The sequence below is a fragment of the Talpa europaea genome (genome assembly GCF_964194135.1).
Source record: "Talpa europaea genome assembly, chromosome: 10".
Classification (NCBI taxonomy): Eukaryota; Metazoa; Chordata; class Mammalia; order Eulipotyphla; family Talpidae; genus Talpa; species Talpa europaea.
Genome location: NC_140077.1, coordinates 20,100,770 through 20,107,850, shown reverse-complemented (window position 1 = coordinate 20,107,850; position 7,081 = coordinate 20,100,770).

The window sequence follows — 7,081 nt, the reverse complement described above, 5'->3', positions numbered from 1 at the left end:
GTGGCCTGGCTTAATCCTCCTCCTACTCCTGGTGAGCTCCCAAGCCCCTGACTGGAACAATTCCATCTTCATATATTAGGAGTCCTTGCAAGGTGGGGGTGGAGGGAGGGACTAGAGTTGGGGGAGAGAGGGCATTGGGGAGTGTATGCTAATTTGTACCCACTACAAGTCACATTTCAAAAACTTTATCAGAGAACATTTGTAGGAGAAAAAGATAAGAAAAAAAAAAAAAACAGGATACAAAGCACTAGGTATAGAATGATTCCATTTATGAAACAAAAATAATTCCATAGATTAAACAAAAGACTAGAAAAAGCTAGCAAAATATAGATGGTTTCTGAATATGTGTGACTAAATTTCTGAATGTGTGTGTGATTTTATTTTCTTAAATTTTTCTGTAGTTTCCAAAATTATTCTTCATCTTCTTTTTTCTCTTTTTTTTTTTAGTTTCTAAAATTCTACCATCAGCGTATACAATTCTGGAATTGTGAGAAAGATTAAGATGACTCATATCAAGTTGACACCCCAAAGGTGGGCCTGGAACTCTTGCAGACCCCAAGCCCGCTGCCTACTTCCCAGTTCAGCTTTGGTGATCCTGCCCACTACCAACCACCCCACCCCCAACCCCACCTCCACCCCTTGACTGTTCCTGGGGGAGGGCCTGATGCCTGGCAGCTGGGAGTCAGCTGTGCCTGGAGACAATCCCGTGTCCAATGGGGCTGGGGGAGACTCCTCATCTCCAAGCCGCACAGGGCCCTGTTTGGGGGGCCAAGTCTGTTAAGCAGGAATCTGAAGTACAGGTGTTCACAGCTTCTCAACCCCAGCCCCTCAAAAGGGGCCAGGGGTTCAGAGTCAGCTGACCCCCCATGACTGGTTCTGGCTTTCCCATACAGGAAGAGTGGGTGAAGGCAGTTTCCTCCAGCGTTCTGAGGTTCAGTGAGGGCTGGGTTTATGGAGATATATTGAGGCCTATTTCACCCCTTTCCCTGCTTTCTGCCCCCTCCCATCCCAGGATTCCCAAAGCCATGGGCTCTGTCAGGGGAAGAGAATAGCTGGTCAAAGTTGAGGGGGCCCCACAGGGTCTGGCCAAGAGGTTTTACACCAAGAAGTCTCAGTTAATCCCAGCCTAGGAGTCAGTAAAAAACACAGTTGAAAAATTCTAGCCCACCTTCACATATTCAGCTGTGTTTAAAAAAAAAAAAACATACAAAGGTTTTTTAGAACATTTATTTATTAGTGTGTGTCAAAGTTTTATTTCAGTCTTGCTGCAGATGAAGAGACTTGTAAGAGTCCAATTCTGCAATCACCTCTTAGTACCCACACTTCGAGGAAGAAGAGTAGTTAGAATCATTGTTAAAATGAACAGAATGGGGCCTCTCCGGTGGCGCAGTGGTTGAGCGCTGGGTTGCGAAGCTGCCCTCAGCCTCTGCGGCGCCGGTTCGATCCCCGGCTGCTCCCCGGCCACCGGAGGAGGGTCCCACATGGTGCGCAGACCTCTCCTGCCGCCCGCTGCTCCCCTCAGCAGTGTACTTCGGTCCTTCTGCCTGTTCTGCTCCCTGCTCTGGCTCTGGTGAATTCTCTCACCCTCCCGCGCTTCTGACTGTACCCAGTGCATGTATCAAACAAACAAACAAACTAAATAAATAAAGCATGCCTCTATAAAAAAAAAAAAAAATGAACAGAATGTGCAAAAATAATATCTGGATAAAATGAATCAAAATCTTACTGACAATTGGTGAATTAGATGGGAAACTGGTTTCTCAGAAGAAATGTGAACCCCATTAAAGGTTTATCAGAAAATTGCTCAAGTATTAAGAAAGTTACAAGAAGGGTAGGGTTATATTGAGCAAAAAGACTGTCCCAGAAAGTTTGGGGTTCTTTCGTCTGACTGTTGGAACCACTGACTTGGTTCCTGCTCTGGGAGTAGAGACTCAGCTATGAAGCAATAACATGAAAATTCTGGGTTTCTGTGTGCACATGAGGGAAAACTTCCTGACTAAATGATCTATCCAGGTAAGTCCCTCCAGAAGTCCCAGGTTGCCTCATGCTGCAGGTAAGGAAGATGGCAGAGGAAGCTGGCAGCCTTGTGATAGAGATAATTTAGAGCCTTTCACCCAAGGAAGGTAACTGGAACTCTGGCACAATGCCAGATGATTTTTGATGGTACACTGACAAAACATTAAATCACTTTGAATCCCATAGTGAAAAGGGTTTCTTTGCCCATTTCTTTTTTTTTCCCTCCTTTCTCCATGAGACCCTGGATTCACAGAATTGGATTAATCATATCCTCTGGTTCATGCCATGGCCTCATCTTGGGCCTTGTTACTTTATTAGATATTTAATTAGTAGTTTTCAAAAGGTTTTTTAAGCACCTATGAATTTATCACCCAAAACAAAATCTCAGAACTTGACAATAACTGACAGTTAAGCACATGGTCCCTTATCCCATTTCCTGCCTCCAGTCTGAGGCATCTGACAACCCAAATCCTATGTTCAGTATTCCCATGTCTTCCTTTTAATAAAATTAATATAGCTTAATATAATGACAACTTGATGTATTCCTAGAAAGTGTATTTTCGATCTTAACTTTTTATTTTTTACTTTTTTAAAGAAAGATTTATTTATCTATACAAGAACCAGGGTACAGGCCAGATGTGCAGGAGGGTGAGAGGATTCACCAGAGAGCGAGTGGGGAGTAGAACAGGCAGATCTACTGAAATACACTGCCAAGGGGAGCAGTGGGTGAGACAGGAGAGGTCTGCTGAGCCATGTGCGCCATGTGGGATTCTCGATGGCTGGGACAGCTTCACAGTGCGGTGCTCAAACGTCTGGGCCAAGAGGGAGACCCTGATCTTAACTTGTGGCGCAGGCGGTTGAGCGCCACACTGTGAAGCTGTCTAAAGCCTTGGTAAGCCTCTGCAGTGCAGGTTCGATCCCCGCCAGCTGAGGAACAACCCACATGGCTGGAAGGACCTCTCCTGTCTCGCCTGCTGCTCCCCTCAGCAGTGTGTTTCAGTCAATCTGCCTGTTCTGTACCCCACTGTGTATCTAGTGAATCCTCTCACCCTCCCCGGCATCTGGCCTGTACCCCGGCTCTTGCATAAATAAAATAAAAATCTTTAAAAAAATTAAATTAAAATAAAAATTGCACTAGGCTATACATGATTTTTTTGAACTTACAGTTTCATATATTACACTGCTGAGTCATCCATACTATTGCATGTCACTTAAGTTTGTTTGCTTTGATAGTGGCCCATGTGTGAGGATACCATAGGCTTTGATAAAGATATCACTTTGCTTACATCCCAGTTCATAGCAGCTTTATTCACAAGAACCAAAGGCAGAAGCAACATGTGTCCATCGACAGATGAATGGATACACAATGTGGTACACACATATACAGTGGAATTTTATTCAACCTTTAAAAATAAGGAAATTCTGATTCATGCTATAACATGAATGACGCTTGAAGAACGTAAAATTAAGTGAAACAAGCTAGTCGCAAAAAACAATAATGTGTGATTCCACTCAATTTCATAGGCACAGAAAGCAGAATGGTGGTCGAGTGGGAGGTGTTGTTGGGGAGCTGGTGTTTAATGAGTACAGAATTTCAGTCTGAGATGATGAAAAGCATTCTGGGGAGGGATGGTGGTGACAGTTGCACAATAATATGAATATAATTAATGTCACTGAACTGTACAACCAAAAATGGCTACAAATGCTACTATTTTGTGCTGTGTGTATTTTATTTCAATTTTAAAATGGTACTGCTATTCATTGACAGGCAGTTGGGATTTCTTCCAGTTTTATGAAAAAGAAAGTCTCAGTTTGGTGCTAGTATATCTCTAACACATGTCTCCTGTTTCTTTTCTTTCCCTTTTTAACAAAGAGAGAGGAGGCCTCAAGCTCAAGAGCTCTCCACAGGCAGTGGGATCCAGCTAGAATGGAATATCAGTGTTTGTTTTTATTTTAATTATTTTTATAATTACTTTCTATTTTTGGCAAGTGGTGGTTGCTTTTCCAGCTACTGTAGAGCTACAAAGTTATTTTTAAATAATAAACATAGTCAAGTAAAAAATAGGAAGTGGACTTAAAGAAAAAGATCATGTAAATAACATTACAGGGGGCGCATGGACAGGGCATGAATCGAGAAGCTGCTGTTTGAGTGCCGAGGCATGGAAAGCAGCCTTTTGGAGGTTGAGCAGACTCTGGTTGAACCAGTGAACTCTGGCCCTTCTGAGATTAATAGTCTCTGATATTCTGCATGTACAGAGAGGTCAGGCCATGGGAATTTATGTAGTGCTAGAATGGTCAGGAAAAATAGTGTAAGAATAGGGACATGGTCTTGGCCTTAAAGAACGAGTAGGATTTAAGTTGAAGATAAAGAGAAGGATCATTATTTCAGGTAGAGATAATGATGTGGATGAAGTCATGAAGGTAAGACTAATCAAGGTATATTTATGGGCTACTGAGTTTGCTTGGTGGAAGCAAAAATGTGGTGACAGAAAATAAATAAAATTAATTTGGATTGGGTAAAGGAAGCTATAATATCAAGGCTTGAAGAATCCTGGGAGAGGACTTTAGACTTAATTTTTAAGGCACTGTGGAGCCATAGAAAGATCTTGAGCATGTGAGTGACTTGATGAAAGAACTCAGATTTTGAGCAGATACCATCAAGTTCTTGGTGAAAGTTCTCTCTTTGTCCAACCTGAGACTACTGGTTATTTCATTTATTCCTGATATATTTAGCCAATGGCTAGGATATGATCAGATCTGTGTTCTGGGGAAAAAAAAATCAAAAAGAGGGGCCTCCCCTGGTGGCGCAGTGGTTGAGCGCTGGGCTGCGAGGCTGCCTGCAGCCTTTGCAGCGCTGGTTTATTCCCCCTCCGCCAGCGAGGGTCCCACAAAAAAAAAAAGAAAAAAAGAAAAAAAAAAATCACACATTCTGGTATAGATGAGGAAGACAGGCTGCATGGGAGTAGGGCTCTCTGAGGCAACCCCAGAACCCTCCAGGCCTCCAGGAATTGGGAAAATTAACTAAGAACTGTAGGAGGTTTAGGAGGGGTTTGGGGTGGTCCTGAGGGAGAGAGAGGGGAGCACTAGGGGGAGGAGTGACTGCAAGCATCAGACAGAGGATGAGTCTAGGAGGGGCCGCCTAAGGGAATATGCATGATGGGGTGAGGGAGACAAAGAGAGGACCCAAGAACCAGGTCCTACAGTCACACATGGGGAGAAAGGAACTGGAGAAGGCTGGGCTGTCGTCTCCACAGGCATAAAGCTGAGGCAGTGACAAAGTTTGCCCAGGAGAGGGCTCCACCTTGGGAAATGGCTAAATCTCCAAGACTCAGATGATCTCTGAAGTCCCCTAGGCAAAAAATGTCCATGGGCAGGGTTTGGTGGGGAACCCCTCCTGTGGCAGGAAGAAAGTGAACCAAGGGCAGTGGGTGGGGGAAACCAGATGATGAATTCAGCCAAGACACCAGGCTAGAAACAAGAAGGGAACAGGAAGAGCATAGCCACAGTGGCCAGATCAGCAAGCCCAGAGGCTCTTAGTCCTGGGAGGTGGGGGTAGACACTTGTGGCTTGTTTTTGTCTTCTCTTGTGTGTGAATAGGAGTGGAAAGTGGCAGCAGAGGGTAGCTGGAAGCAGGGAGAACAACGACCTGGAAGAGGGGACCAGGGCTGACCTGAAAGTGGAAACCCCTCACCGCACCTCCATGTCAGCCTCCTTTTCTTCCTAACCTCCCTAGGCTACGGAAATATGGGAAAACCAAGGAGAACACTTATCTCTAAAAGGAAGCAAACTTTGAGGGACAAAGGAAGAAGAGATAACCTGAATAAGGACCCAGTTCTTGTCAATATTTTAAGAAGATAGGAAATAAGGTAAATTGAGAAAACCCACGGCTGTGCACCAGGCACACAGCACACACACAGACCCACCCAGATACCCATGCACACTCACTCATGCACATTCTCACACACATTCACCCAGACAGACTCACACTCCCATATCACACACTCTCTCACCCATGCTCACACATACACACACACACACACAGAGGAGAATCTCAGGCAGCTGTTCACCACACACACACACACACAATTAGGGGTGTGTCAGGAGCACCCACTAACAGACACAAGTGGCTCTTAGTGTGCGGTGTGTATGTTGTCAGATGCAGTTCAGAGGGGTGATGTGTGGGTTGGGAAGGGTGAATGAAGTGATGTGTACATTCATTCATTCATTCATTCAATCATTCACTCAACAAAGTATGGGAGTGCCACCATGTTCCCCAGGCACTGTGCTTGGCTAATAATGAGGCACAGATACTGCTCCTGCTCACAATCTAATAGGCTCCAGAGAACACAGGCCCGCAGACCACAGCTGATTAATGCCATGACAGGGAGTGCTATACACTATGGGAACTGGGGAGAGGGGAGGTGACCCAGAGAATTTCCAGAGAATGGGTGTGTACTTTAGTGGGGTGAGCAGAGACATGGTCTGTGGAACATCTCCGGGATGTAAGCTGCGTGTCAGCAGTTGGAATGTGTTTTGGTGGGTGTGTGGGCTGGAGGTTCGGGGTCTGATATGTGCATGTGTGTATGGCAACGTATGTGCATGGAAGGTGTGAGGTGTGTATCATTATCAGAATTATCAGAGCAAACCCGCTCTTTATTACATGTATAATTTCCCTGCACTCCATCGGGTCCCTCTGTGCAGGGGGAGCTGGAGTGGAACTAAACTAAATAGGGGATTTAGCCACTTGGAGGGGCTGCAGCAGAGCTTCAAGTGCTGCTGATGGATGGTGTTGACAGGCAGGAGGGGAGGGGTATCCACCAGCAGTGGAGAGAGAATAGAGGGGAGTTTTGGGGGAGGAGAGTAGGATGGTGGGACACAGCCATCTGGGAGGGTAGGAGATGGGGGCAGTGTTGATTGCTGGGGGGCAGGTACCATTGTCTGGCACCCACCTTCAGGTGGGAGTCTGGGGTTAAGTCCAGGGACTGGCAGTTCCCTGCAGTAACCTGGGTGGAGAGAAGATGGGAGGCAGCCCCCCTTGCCTGGGGGCTCAGGTCTGAAGGCCTGG